Below are 14,129 nucleotides of genomic sequence, written 5' to 3'. Positions count from 1 at the left end.
GACAGTGATTGAGAATGTCTGTAAATCACTGCATAATATGGTGGCGCTATAATAAGCTAGCTAGCTAAATAAATAAATGATGCTGGAAATCTACTCCAACTGTGAGATGACATACATTTCATCCTGATGCATGGCCTGGCAGAGATCGTGCCTCATTTATTGACACCAGCATACGAAAAATTTACACCAATAGCCACTTCATGATCCAAAAATCTGTGTTTGGTGGTAGGTTATGGGTACCTAGATAGTGGGTCCAATTTGATGAAAATAAGAACACATATGTATAAGACACAGTGACTGAATTACCTGACTGGTAATGTTTTTGAAACAAATGTCTAAATTTTGCCCAAGCTGAAAAAGTAAACTGAAATTCATGCCTAGAATATCGAATATATGGTGTTGCAAAAGGTGTCCCTGAACATAAGACGGCCACAACATTGCATAGCCTCTAACCCTGTAATTAGTTTGTACACCATTGGAAAATGGACATTTTGTATCCCAAGTGTCAATACTTTGTGTGGCCACCATTTTTTTCCAGCACTGCCTTAACCCTCTTGGGCATGGAGTTCCATAGAGTGTCACAGGTTGCCACTGGAATACTCTTCTACTCCTCCATGACGACATCACTGAGCTTGGAAGATGTTAAGAGACCTTGCACGCCTCCACCTTTTGTTTGAGGATGCCCTACAGATGCTCAATAGGGTTTAGTTCTGGAGACGTGCTTGGCCAGTCAGGTACCTTTTCCCTCAGTTTCTTTAGCAAGGCAGTGGTCATTTTGGAGATGTGTTTGGGGTTTTTATAATGTGAGAATCCTGCTCTGCAACCCAGTTTCAAAGGGAGGGGATCATGCTCTGCTTCCTGTCACAGTACTGTATATCACAGTACATATGGTATTCAGGATTCTCTTAATGAATTTACCCACAGCCAGCAGCATTAATGCAGCCCCAAACCATGACTCTCCCACCACCACCAGGCAGACAGTGCACTGAATTCAGTGCTCTAGCGGCTTTCCCGTACTGTGCCCTCTGTGAAGAGCTATCGGTGCCGGTACCGTAGCTCCCTACCGTCAGAAGAACGTTTTTGACAGTCAGTCAGGAACGCCTTTTCTCACAGCAGTGTCTATAGCCCTGTACTGTGAGATCGGGGAGGAACGCCTCCCTCCCCTCCTGATAGTGCTTATCCATAGATGACACTAGGGAGGCATTCCTCATCGCCCTCACAGTACAGCGCTATAGACGCTGCTGTGAGGAAGGGCGTTCCTGACTGACCTTCAGAAACACCCTTCTGACGGTGACGAACTATGGTACCGGCACCGATAGCACTTCACTGAGGGCACAGAACGGGAAAGCCGATTTCTGCGCACTGTTAGCTTTCTAGCGGTGTATTAAACCGCATGTGCCCTAGATGGCACTACATGGCACTCTTTAAGATATCTGCTACCCAGTCACACCTGAGACCTTGTAATACTAATGTGTCACATACAACAGTGAGGGTAAATGAATAATTGGGGACAGTTTGTCTATTTTCACTTAGGGATGTGCTCACGTTTTTTGGCAGGGGTTTAGACATTAATGGCTGTATGTTGAGTGATTTTGATGGCAGAACAAACACTGTTCGGATCAGCTGATCCGAACAGCACGCTCCCATAGAAATGAATGGAAGCACCTGTGACGGCCGCCGGCAAAGTCAGCGTCACAGTGTTCGCTCATCTCTAATACCTACAGAAACACCGGTGGTTTCCCCATAGGTATAATTGTAACAGAAAGTCCACAGAGGAAACCTCTGTGAGCTTTCTGGCTAAAGCACTGTAGGAAGAACTGCGATGCATTGCTGCTGCGTTTTTCCCAGTAGTGTTTTTTTGATGCTGGACACCACATGAGCTCCACATTCCGGAAACACAGCTGTTTTTGTTGCAGATTTTGCCGCAGTTTTTTTTTAGTCAAACCCAGCAGTAGATTGGTAGAAGGTAGTATAAGAACTTCCTATATATTTCCTATTCCTTTTGTAGCCATTCGTGACTTTGGCTCCAAAAAAACACTGCAAAATCTGCAACAAAACAGCTGCTTTTCACAATGTGAAACACAGCATTTTTTGTTGAAGATTTAGCTGTTTTTTTTTTGTTTGTTTTTTTGTTTTTTATTTAGCCAAAGTCAGGAATGGAAAATTTAACCCCTTCCCGACATGCGCCGTAATAGTACGGCGCATGTCGGGTCTGTAACTATGGCGACCGCCATAGCCGCCGGGTGTCTACTGCTTTAAGCAGTAGACAACCGGCTCTAATGCCTCCGATCGGTCCCCGGACCGATCGGAGGCATTAACCCCTCCGGCGCCGCGGTCAAAGGCTCCGGAGGCGCCATTTTCCCGGCGGCGCATGGGCGCCGCCATTTTGGCCGGGATCGCCGGCTCCTGTAGCATGCTCCAGGGCTGACGTCCCGTTGCCATGACAGCCGGGAGCCTTGTACAGGCTCCCAGGCTTGTCTGCAAATACTCTCTTTTGCAGGCTGGTCTATGCAGCCTGCAAAAGAAAGGCTGCTTTTTTGCAATGCATTGCAATGCATTAGCATTGTAATGCATTGCATTAGTGATCAGACCCCCTGGGGTTCAACACCCCTAGGGGGTCTAATAAATGCAAAAAAAAAATAAAAAAAAAAAGTTTAAAAAAATATAAAAAAATATAAAAAGAATTAAAAGTTCAAATCACCCCCCTTTCCCTAGAACACATATAAAAGTAGTTAAAAACTGTGAAACATATACATGTTAGAAATCCCCGCGTCCGAAATCGCCCGCTCTACAAATCTATAAAAATATTTTTCCTGTTCGGTAAACGCCGTAGCGGGAAAAATAGTCGAAAGTTTTGATTCTGATAAAAATTTGAATAAAAAGTGATCAAAGCAATAACATTTCCCGAAAATGGTAGAACTAAAAAGTACACAAGGCCCCGCAAAAAAAGACGCCCTATGCATCCCCGTACACTTACGTATAAAAAAGTTACGGCCGTCGGAATATTTTTTTAGGGGTCAAAATGTAAATAAAACCATATAAATTTGGTATCCCTGGAACCGTACCTAAACACAGAATATAGGGGACATGTCATTTTGGCTGCACAGTGAACGCCGTAAAACCAAAGCCCGTAAGAAAGTCGCAGAAATGCATTTTTTCTTCAAATCCACCCCATTCTGAATTTTTTTCCTGCTTCCCAGTACATTATATAGAATAATTAATGATAGCATCATAAAGAAAAATTTGTCTCGCAAAAATTAAGACCTCATATGGTTCTGGGAGTGGAGAAATAAAAAAGTTATGGGGTTTAGAAGGAGGGGAGTCAAAAACGAAAATCAAAAAATGCCATCGGCGGGAAGGGGTTAAATAAAGCACATAGATGTTTCCCTTCTGTTAAAGGGGTATTCCCACCTCACATACTCATCAGTCTTTACTGTTGTAAAATCTTCTTTCTTCCTGGTTTCTTGCATCATTTGGTGGGCGGGGTTTCACATGCAACCTGCTGTTTAGCTCCGCCACCAAATTTGTGTGTAGCTCCGCCCACCCATATTGGACTATGAAGTACAGGCAGGAGCAACTCCATTCTGTATTACATACAGAGACTGCCTGTCTCTGACATAACGAACACAATTGAATTAGCTAGCCTGATAACTGGGAGAACAGAAGAAATGAAAGCAGCTCCTCTCCCCTATCTGATAGCAGGAAGCTAGGTCACATGGTGTAGACACAGGAATAGCTAGATACACAGGCTCACTCCCGTGCACTTAGCCCCTCCTCCCTCCCCCCTGAGAGCAGCAGATACATCACTTGACTCATGAGCAGCTAAGTCAGGGCTGTGGCCACAAAGAATTTAATAAAGTAAGATAATGGACAAACAAAGCAGTTTTGCTGAAGCAGTGTATTTAGGAAAAGTCTTACATCCACATTAACAAGCAGTATAGATAGAATCCTTGTGATGGCACAATCCCTTTAAATCCTGACTTGATCCTGGCTCAACAAAAAAAAAAAATGCAGCAAAATCTCAAGAAAAACAATGCTTTTCCCGTTGTGGAAAATTGCAACATGTTAACTTTAGCAGTGGCATTGCGAATGTGTTCACTATATATTGAATTGGGGAAGAAAATAAAAGAAAAACAGCAAAAATTGAATTAAATATATGGTGGAGAAACAGAACATTTTGACAGTATTTTGTTCCCGTCAAGGTTTTTTTTAGCTGCAATTTACTAGGTGGGAACCTAGCCTAAATCCTTTCTCAAATCTGAAGATCAGAAAACATTGCTCCACAGCAATTGTTAACAGTAGTTTCTTTGTTCTTTTATTTTATTTATCCTTTACTATTCCTATCCTTCACTATCACACTGGACATATATGAGCAGTGAAATGGTAATTCTCAATCCTTTCCTGAATGAGCAATTCTGTGAAAATAACCAAATAGTTTGCTAGTACTGTTGGTCTTTGACTAAAATTTTCATTAACTTGTCTGTAAACCTAAAATTTAACTTGACCATGGGTATCCCATATGTTCTCATATGTCCAATCCTCACCTCCTCATGTTGAGCAGCCTTCTCATCCTTTCCATTACCATAGAGTCAAACAGGCATAAGCTGCTGACAGGACATAAATTGTCTCTAGATCATGGCGAGCTGGAAGATCCATATTAGTACATGTGTTGGCATGAGTAGTACAATGGATACCTAATGCATACATTTCTGCTGGAACAATAATGAAAAAGCATGCTTCTTTTTACATTTGTATGTATGTGTTAGAGCAGTCTACCATATGTGCAACACAACAAAATACTTGGGGGTCGTCGAGAAGTATGTGCCCTTTGCTGCACAGAATTTTTTCAGCACTCATATTAATCTGGGAGGAAAACATTGTGTCCCTTCCCTTTCATCAGATCTTAGTTTTGCAAACAAATGTGCTACACCCACAGCTGAGCAAACCCAGCTTAACCCTTTGCCACCACAGTCAATTTTGGCCATTATAAACAAAACCTCATTTTCCAAATCTGACTTGAGTAATTTTATGTTGTAATAACTTTATAACGCATTCACCTATCAAAGGGGTTCAGAGTTTTTTGTTTTGTTTTTTCCCCATTTTATGACTCATAGCCTCTGGCAACCCCATGTAATTTCAGCAGGGTAAGGGTTGGCTCACATTAGTGTATGTATTCTGTCTGGATAGAGTCCACATGGAGACACCCCCCTACCCCAGATAGAATACATTCGCAATTGCCAGCGCTGTGCGGAAAAAGCGCGTGGACCCCATAGACTATAATGGGGTCTGTGTGCTTTCCGCGCACTGCCTGCACGAATGATTATAGTCAATGGGGTACGTGTGCTTTTACAGCACAGAGCTGGCAATTACGATTATATTCCTTCTGGTGTTCTCCATGCGTACTCTACCAGGACTGAACACATACGCTAATGTGAACCAGGGGTACGGGTGAAGCATTTGGTGTGGAATTTCGGCGCTGAAAAAAAAGCCTCCCATTGACTTCAATGGGTTCCTTTTTCTGCTAGCACCCTAAGATGGATGAGAGAGGGAATCCCCCTCCTTCTATCAACTACATGTATGCCATGATCACTATTGACTATGACTTCTTAGGGGTTAAACACATTTGATTTTTCTCCAATGGTGGGTGCCGCAGGAGGGTGTCAACTTAACTTACAGCTAACAACCTGCTTCCCTGATGCGCCATATACAATGGGGAAAAAAAGTGCTTAGTCAGCCACCAATTGTGCAAGTTCTTTCACTTAAAAAGATAGGAGAGGCCTGTAAATGACATCATAGGTAGACCTTAAGTATGAGAGACTAAATGAGAAAACAAATCCAGAAAATCACACTGTCTGATTTGGAAAGAATTTATTTACAAATTAAGGTGGAAAATAAGTATTTGGTCTCCTACAAACAAGTAAGATTTCTGGCTCTCACAGACCTATAACTTCTTCTTTAAGAGGCTCCTCTGTCCTCCACTCATTACCTGTAGTAATGGCTCCTGTTTTAACTTGTTATCAGTATAAGACACCTGTCCACAACCTCAAACAGTCAGGATCCATTCACACGGAGGAAAATGGTGAGGAATTTGGTGTGGAATGATAAATGAGGACATTTCGGTAGCAAGACCTTCTTCATGCTAAATCTACAAAATAGTAATAAATTACCATACAGTAATCATATCAACCAAAAATATACCGTATTACCATTTTACTTTCAGATGTACGGTATATTTTTGGTGAGCTTAGAAACTCAAAATGGCCTCAACATCCACGGAGCACAAGAGTGGTAGATGATTGCAGAATCCTTTCCATAGTGAAGAAAGCCCCTTCACAAAACCCACCCAAGGCTAGATACACATCTGGGTTGGAGTCTTCACAAGTGTACCATAAAGTGAAGACTTCATAAGAGCAAATAAAGAGGGTTAACAGCAAGGTACAAAGCATTCATTAGCCTCAAAAATAGAAAGGCCAGATTAGATTTTGCCAAAAAAAAAAAATCTGAAGAAGGCACCCCAGTTCTGGAACAGCATTAATTGGTCAGATGAAACCAAGAAAGTTTCAGTATGGAGAAGGCTTGGAGCGTCTCATGATCCACAGCTCACCACATCCTCTGTAAAACATGGTGGAGGTAGCGATGGCATAACAGTAAAGGCCTGGCAAATCATCACAAAGGATCTCCCAGACTTCAGAAACTCATTGCCTACAAAGGATTCTATACAAAGTATTAAAAATTTTAAAGGTATGTAATCTCTAAATTTTATAGTTAACATTTTTCAAAATTTGCAGTGTAAAAACAGATTTTTAATCCTAACATTTCTAGTAATTTTACGAAGATATGTGCAGGTAGATGTAGGCCTAAATTATATTTAGGAATTCTCTACATGTGGAGCTTCATTTTAGAAGGTGTGGTGCATATAAATTGGGTCATTCTATTAGCTATCAATATTCATTTTTATGCATATTTTTATATAAAAAATATACATTGAACCTAAACTGTAAGAAGGCTCCTGTGTGTAAACTACTGAGTGGCATTTTGAAAATGATTCTTGTGCCTACATTATGAGAATTTATAGGTACAGAAGTTAGTATTGTAGTATTTGTTTACAAGTCAAAAAAATGTGATCATTATTCTAGCTACCAAAGGTTCAAAAGCCATTTGGCAGAGAAAGGGTTATAATGGGACAGATCTGTTTTAAGGTTAGGAATATGTCTACATTAAAAAAAAAAAAAAAAATCTTTCATCATCAAAAATCACTGTGAATTTTGTTATCCACAGAAATGACTTCAATTTAAAGGGGAACAGATACAGAAAGAATATTGGAAAATTGTACAACTTTGATTATACAAAGAACCTGCGTTACTGAAAATGTAATAACCCTTTAAGATGCAAAAACCTATTACTATGAGTTAGTTCTACAGTTTCCTCCAACAATATGCATGCAGCTGCTGCTTTGATAACATGGAACACTTAGGTCTCCTTGTATCTTGGCAATCAGGTGTCAGTCTATCACTTCTTTGACCAGAGAGGATATTGTTGAAAGTGCTGAATAAGTGAAGCATTAATATCATCTTCTCTCTAGGCTGAAACACCTAGTCTACATAAAATGAACTGGGCCTTGACCCAAAAATAAAGTGGTCCTTCTCCTTACACTTTGTCAATCCACCATGCACGCTAGATGCCCTGTTATAAGATTACTCACCATGCTGCGAAGCTCTCCAGATCAGCACTTTTATATATTGATAACACACCAGTGATATGGGGAAAAACTAAGCCATCTTTGCTAGTTTTCTGGTGTAGATGGGTGGTAAGTAATGTGGTGCTACTTTGGCACACTGCCATTCTCTATACCAAAGATGCTCCACATCCTATGTTCTTTGTCTCATTCGTCACTTTCTGCAAATGTGGATGGAGTGGGTGGGCCAGGTTTAGGAATATTTATTATAACTCATTCCAGAAAACGAAAAAATGTATGAAGTTCCTGACTGGCCCAGATTTCCATTCTGGGAGATGGGGTTTCTTAATAGCTCAGGCTTAGTAATTGACTGTCAGAGCCTTTTTTTTTTTTTTTTTTTTTTTTTTTTTTTTTTAAAGGCTGGTGTAGGAAACACCAGGCTTAATAAATTCCCCATTCATTCCTCAATTAGATTGACCTTGTTGATTCCCTCGAAGACTTTTTCCAGCGTTTGTAGATCGTTTCATCTATGCGTGATGAAGTTATTAGACTTTTTATAATATAATTTTTTTTTGTCTGTTCCTCATGTTAAAAACTGTTCTCTGTATACGGCATTATTGTTTTAATTTAGACCCTAAAATTCATTTTAAACTTAAAGGGGTATTCATTTAAACTTAAAGGGGTAACTTTATGCTATCATGTGGATTGGGGATAACTTACTGATTGGTGAGAGTCTGACCACTCGGATCTCCACCAATCACATGAATGAAATCCCATTCACTTGTCTGAATGGATCATGAGAGCACACTCTGCTGCCTCATTTATACTCTACTAGCAAATACACGGTCTCCCCTCCCCCTTCCCTTGTGCACCCGACGTGCTGTACCCCCACCATCGCACCCCCAGCCCACATAACCTAATATAGTGGTTGGACCGCACAGATCAGCAAATCATCGCTTAATCTTTACCTAAAATGACAATAATAATCTGTTAAGGTGCTGCTTTTTAACCATACGGAGTTGCCCTCTGTTATTTTTTCAAATACTGTGACTACTCACCAGTGCCAAGATGGTGGCAATATGGCTGCTCCATTGCATCTAGCACAGCACTCTTATGCAGCCAACATGCCAATTTGCTGGCCTGTCTCCCCCTGAGCTGCTGCCCAGACACCAACTCCTACAGATGAATCCAAGCCTAACAATAGCTTTGTTTCGAAGCCTATTAGGCAGCCTATAAGACCCTCAGTCTGTCAGTATAAAATTGACAATGTAGACAATTAAACAATCCCATGTCCAAGTCTTCCCATAGGACTATAAATATTGTAAATAAAAATTAGAGAAAACTGGAGCTTTGGCAGCTATATCCATGCACCAACTGCACAAATAGACCATTTGCATCTTGGAGGCAAGATCACACTTTGACACAGGAAATGTATATGCAGTATATGAGTAGTGGCCCCCACAATAGCATATGAGTTGTTTTAAAGTGGTTTTGGTAGTGGTAGATTTCCTTTAACACCTTGCCAACATCCACCGTAGTATTGCAGAAGATGTCAGCAATAGCAGAAGCAAAATAGCTGTTTTAAATTCCAGGTCTCTGTTGCTGTAAAGCATTCTGATCATGGGCATATATTGCTGCTCTGCCCTCCTGATACCACCTCTGTGCTCCCCACCCCGGCTTCAATGAGGTTCTAGTGACAGCCTAGAGTTTTGAGATGGAGTATAACTATTGAGGCTTGTCTGTGGCAGGCCTCAATAGTGTGTAGGACATTTCCCAGAGAATGCAATACAATAGTATTACAGTTTATGGCACAAGTGACCTAATGATCGCAGGTTCAAGCTCCCTAGAGGAGCTCAAAGCAATAGAAATTCAAATAACCCTCCTTTCCCTAGATCACAAGTAAAAATAAACCAAATCAAACAAATGAGGCATCTCTGCATTTGAAAATAATAAACTATAAAAATATAATTAGATATATCTCATATGGCAAGCTCTCAGTGGAAGAAACGTCTAAATTGTTGAATAATTTTTATTACTAAATTTAATAAAGGGTGATCAAAAAATTGTTCAAAATTGTACAAGTAAAAAACAAAAATCAAAAAATTGAAAAAATAGCTGTAAACAAATATGCAATCAATATACACGACTAAATATAGGGCAAAAATTGGCAAAGCAATATAAATAGAACACTATGCTAAAAAAGCACACTGCCACAGAAAATGTTTAGCAAAAAATATATAAATCTTTATTTAAATACATTTTAAAACATATATAAGGGGAGCGCGTTCACTACATGAAGGTCCACCCATAGGTAATTTACTACTTGGTATCATGTTATTTCACAGAATATTTGCACTTTAAAAAACTATGTATGTTATATATGCACTTTAGAAACTATGGATGTTTTACATATCCTTATATATATATGTAATGCAAGTGTCATTTATTCATCATCAACCATTAGTATTCCATCTTGGGCCTTCATTGTTCTGTTTGGTTGTATCACCCCATTCATTATTTCTGTCTTATATATGTTTTAAAATGTATTTAAATAAAGCTTTATATATTTTTTGCTAAACATTTTCTGTGGAAATATGCAATCAATCTATATAATTTTTTTAAAGTATAAGTTTCAGACAACCATAATACAGATACATATTAAGATGTGATATACAATCCTAAGACAAAAATCCGCCACATTTGTACTGAACCAAATACAGTAGATAGTATTATGCACAATTTTAGGCAGGTACAGATAAAATTAAAGTAAGAATGATTTAAAAAATAGCGTTACTAATTATGTTAATTGTCAAAAATTACAGTAAGTGAATGAACAAAGGAGAAACCTAAATCAATATTTAGTGTGACTCCCCTTTGGAGTCCTGGAAGTATTGATATGGCCCCCAACAGCACCTGATATCAACCTCATCGAGTCTGTCTGGGATGAAATGAAGAGACAGAGGCCTAAATCCATAGACTATGTGCTTAGTTCTCCAAGATGTTTGAAGCAACCTGCTGAGTTCCTTAAAAAGCTGTGCACAAGTGTACCTAGAAGAATGGATGCTGTGCATTCTTAATTTTGTAAATAGCCAGAAATAAACTATTAACATTTCTATGTTAGAAAGTATTCCAATTTTGCTGCATTTTTTTCACATGTGCCTAATACTTTTGCATAGTATTGTGTGACAGTAATGATGAAGTCTGTACGCAATGTCCTTGCAATAGATTTATTGCTGTACAACAATCAGTAGTGAGTGAGTAACTTGTAGCTTATTGAAGATTTCCATAACTACATTGGCAAAATGCTATCTGTTGTCCTGCCAAAGTGATGGATCCTTGTTGGCTTGATTTCTCTGCACAGTGTCTGCAATCCTGTTCACAAGCTGGTTTAGATCTTGTTACACCGATAAGCCTCTCTAGTCCATCGTGAAATACTCTTTCCTAATATAGATCCCCTTTGAGACTGAACCAAGAGCACTCATGTATAGTACGGTTACTGTGTACTAACTATAATGAATGAACAATTGGTGAAGCCATATGGAAAGGTGCTGCAGAAATAAAAGCGCAATATAAACAAATATTTCCAAATTCGGAGGGTGCCTTTGAGACATCATGCTGCATAAAATTCTAAAATAAGGAAAGCCAAATCATCTCAATGTGCAGGGGAGGAGTATGTTAGTCCTGTAGGAAGCAATGCTGCCAGGGAATGGGTTAAATGTGGTGGGCAGTGTCATGATCTAAACAAGAAGGACATGCAGGACACCGCTGAGTGTTAGATAGTGGAAGCTATGGGAAAACACACATTCTATAGATAGCAGACATACGCACTATAAATAACAGACCACCTCACATCTACTACTAATGGCTCCAGGACCAATATAAAGAGCCTAATGCCTACTATATATTTATAATTCTATGTATAAAGCAAGTAATACACATTCATACCAAACACCCATAGTCACAATCTATAATGCTATATCAGTTACTGTTATCTTATTCATACCACAATCTTACTGGTATTTGACGTAGGAACGTGTTCAGTTTTATCACTGCTACTAGCGCAGATAAAAGTCAACCAGGCCAGACCCCTATCTGTCACATTTATTCATATTCATTATTGTTCTATCGTTTTGCTTACCTTGAACTCCATTTTAAGTCCTCTAAATAAGGCCAATTTAATATCATAATTTCTTATTAAGTCTCTACAGTATTTATAGAGCTGTTTATTTCTGATAAGAGACTTCATATTCCCTGCATAGCCAGCATTAAATGATAAAACATATGGGGTGAGCTTATTCCATACTGCTTATATATTGTATTAATGTATGCAAGAAATATGGAGGCTGCTGGAGGTCAGAATAGAATTCATGTAAAGCTAGCCTTCAGTATTGCATAAGAAATGAACAGTTGCTGTGGAATACATAGCAAATGTACCTGTGCCCTTCTTCAGGTCAGGTGCTGCAGATCTGCCGACTCCTAGGGCCCTCTTCTTTCACTTAAGAAGTTTTTCATATTCCTAGACTATATTATACCCAGTGTACAGTGATAGCCCGAGGCAATTGTCCCTGTGGATGTTGTGGGACATGGGATCTGAGCGGAAGACAGAGACTGACACAGTACTGATATCATCAGTGCCAGGAGCAGTGTAGAAAGGTGTTTATTCAATGGATGACTTATAATTTCTCTCCAGTTTGGTTGAACATATGCTTAGTGGCATATTTATTTATGGGGATAATGTCTATCCTTAGGGAGAGACCACCTTCTCAGGTGTGTGGAGACTTATACAGCCATAGTTGCTCCACTGCAAAGGAACATGGGAAGAATATGCAAATCTGTCTCCCAAGATGTAAACAGGGAGACAGTGCCTCTGTTATGCTGCCCTCTATAGCAAGCACCCTGAACAACATGCCCGACTTCCCAGAAGTCTTCACTGCATGATGCGAGGTTATAACCAAATCAATTTCTCAGCTATGGACGGCACCGTTTCTGTCTCTTTGGACTTCATCAGTGCAGCCTAGAGAGAATTGATTTGGTTTAAGTGAGAGGCTGAAAGACCAGATTGTGGGGATAACGTCTATCCTTAGGGAGAGACCACCTTCTCAGGTGTGCATATTCTTCCCATGGTATATTTATTGTAAGAATTATTTGATGATAATCGTGCCAATTTACTGTCTAATAGTTAGACCTAATAAACTCATTCTAAAATAGACTAGGCAGTCACAAATGTGCCATATTTATCACAGACTGTATTTGCATTAATCTTTTCATCAGACTTTGTACAAAGAAATGTTTGAAGAAAGGGCAAGTCCATCCTCAAAACACTTTGCTCAAAAATAAGTATCTTGTTTAATATACTACTTGGACTTTTCACTGTATGCAACATGAAACCCAGCAGCGCCATCCAAAGGCTTCTTTTGTTTTCCTTCTAGTCTTTCTTCAGTCTTCATGTGGCTCCATCTGGATGACATTCCAAACCATGAAAAGATGATGCTATTGTTGTTGGTGTTGTGCTGGGGGTGAGTACAACTTTACCAATGGTGTTGACCCAACTTAAAAACTCTCTCTCCTTATTGGTTCTAAAAGTTGATCCACTATGGAGAGTTTTTTTTCAGATTTCAAAAGATAAGTGACATGACTTGGGTTTTCTTAGGTCAACAGGTAAAGTTTAACAATTTACAATATTATTTAAAGTGTACCTCCAGTTATAAACAACTTCACAAAAATAAATAGTGAATGTGGATATAAGAAACTTTATCATATATTGTATTAAAGAAATATGTTTCTTTCTATATTATCAATTTTGAAGAGGGAAGTTGGGGAGGAAGAGGCTACTGGAAAAGTCTCTAAAATAATTGCTTCTGCTACACTCTACTAATTTGTGAGCCAGAAAGCACATTTAATACTAGGTTTGCAGATAAGAGACTATACTGCACAGAATGAGGCAATAAGTCAATTAAACAGCCAGCAGAAAGCCTCCTCCTGCCTCCACCCTAATACTCGTCCCATATTCTTCTGTGTGTGAGACTGGGGATGGACAAAAATCTCTATGTTAACAACAATCTGAGTGAAAATAAGGATGAGGGGAGGAGCTTAGGTGGTGAAGGAAAAAAGATTATTTAATAAGCTATATTACAAAGTTTTTTTAGATTCACATGCATTATTTAAGAAAAGCAGTCTATAACTGGAGGTACACTTTAACTGTAATTATTTTTATTATTGTTTATGTATATAGCACCATTAATTCCATGGTGCTTTACATTTGGGGGTTTACATACAATACACAAAATAACTAACTATTTTGTGTTATTTTATGTCTTGGTCATTACGTATTACCCCTTCTTACAATGAGATATATTGTGGAATTAATACAAATTAATTTTTCTGTTTAAGCACTACAAAGACAGAAATATCTGAATGCCACATCTGTCTTATGGATTTCAGTCACATTCATTGC

This window comes from Leptodactylus fuscus, chromosome 5 (genome assembly GCF_031893055.1).
Source record: "Leptodactylus fuscus isolate aLepFus1 chromosome 5, aLepFus1.hap2, whole genome shotgun sequence".
Taxonomy (NCBI): Eukaryota; Metazoa; Chordata; class Amphibia; order Anura; family Leptodactylidae; genus Leptodactylus; species Leptodactylus fuscus.
Note: the sequence above shows the minus strand (reverse complement) of the source record.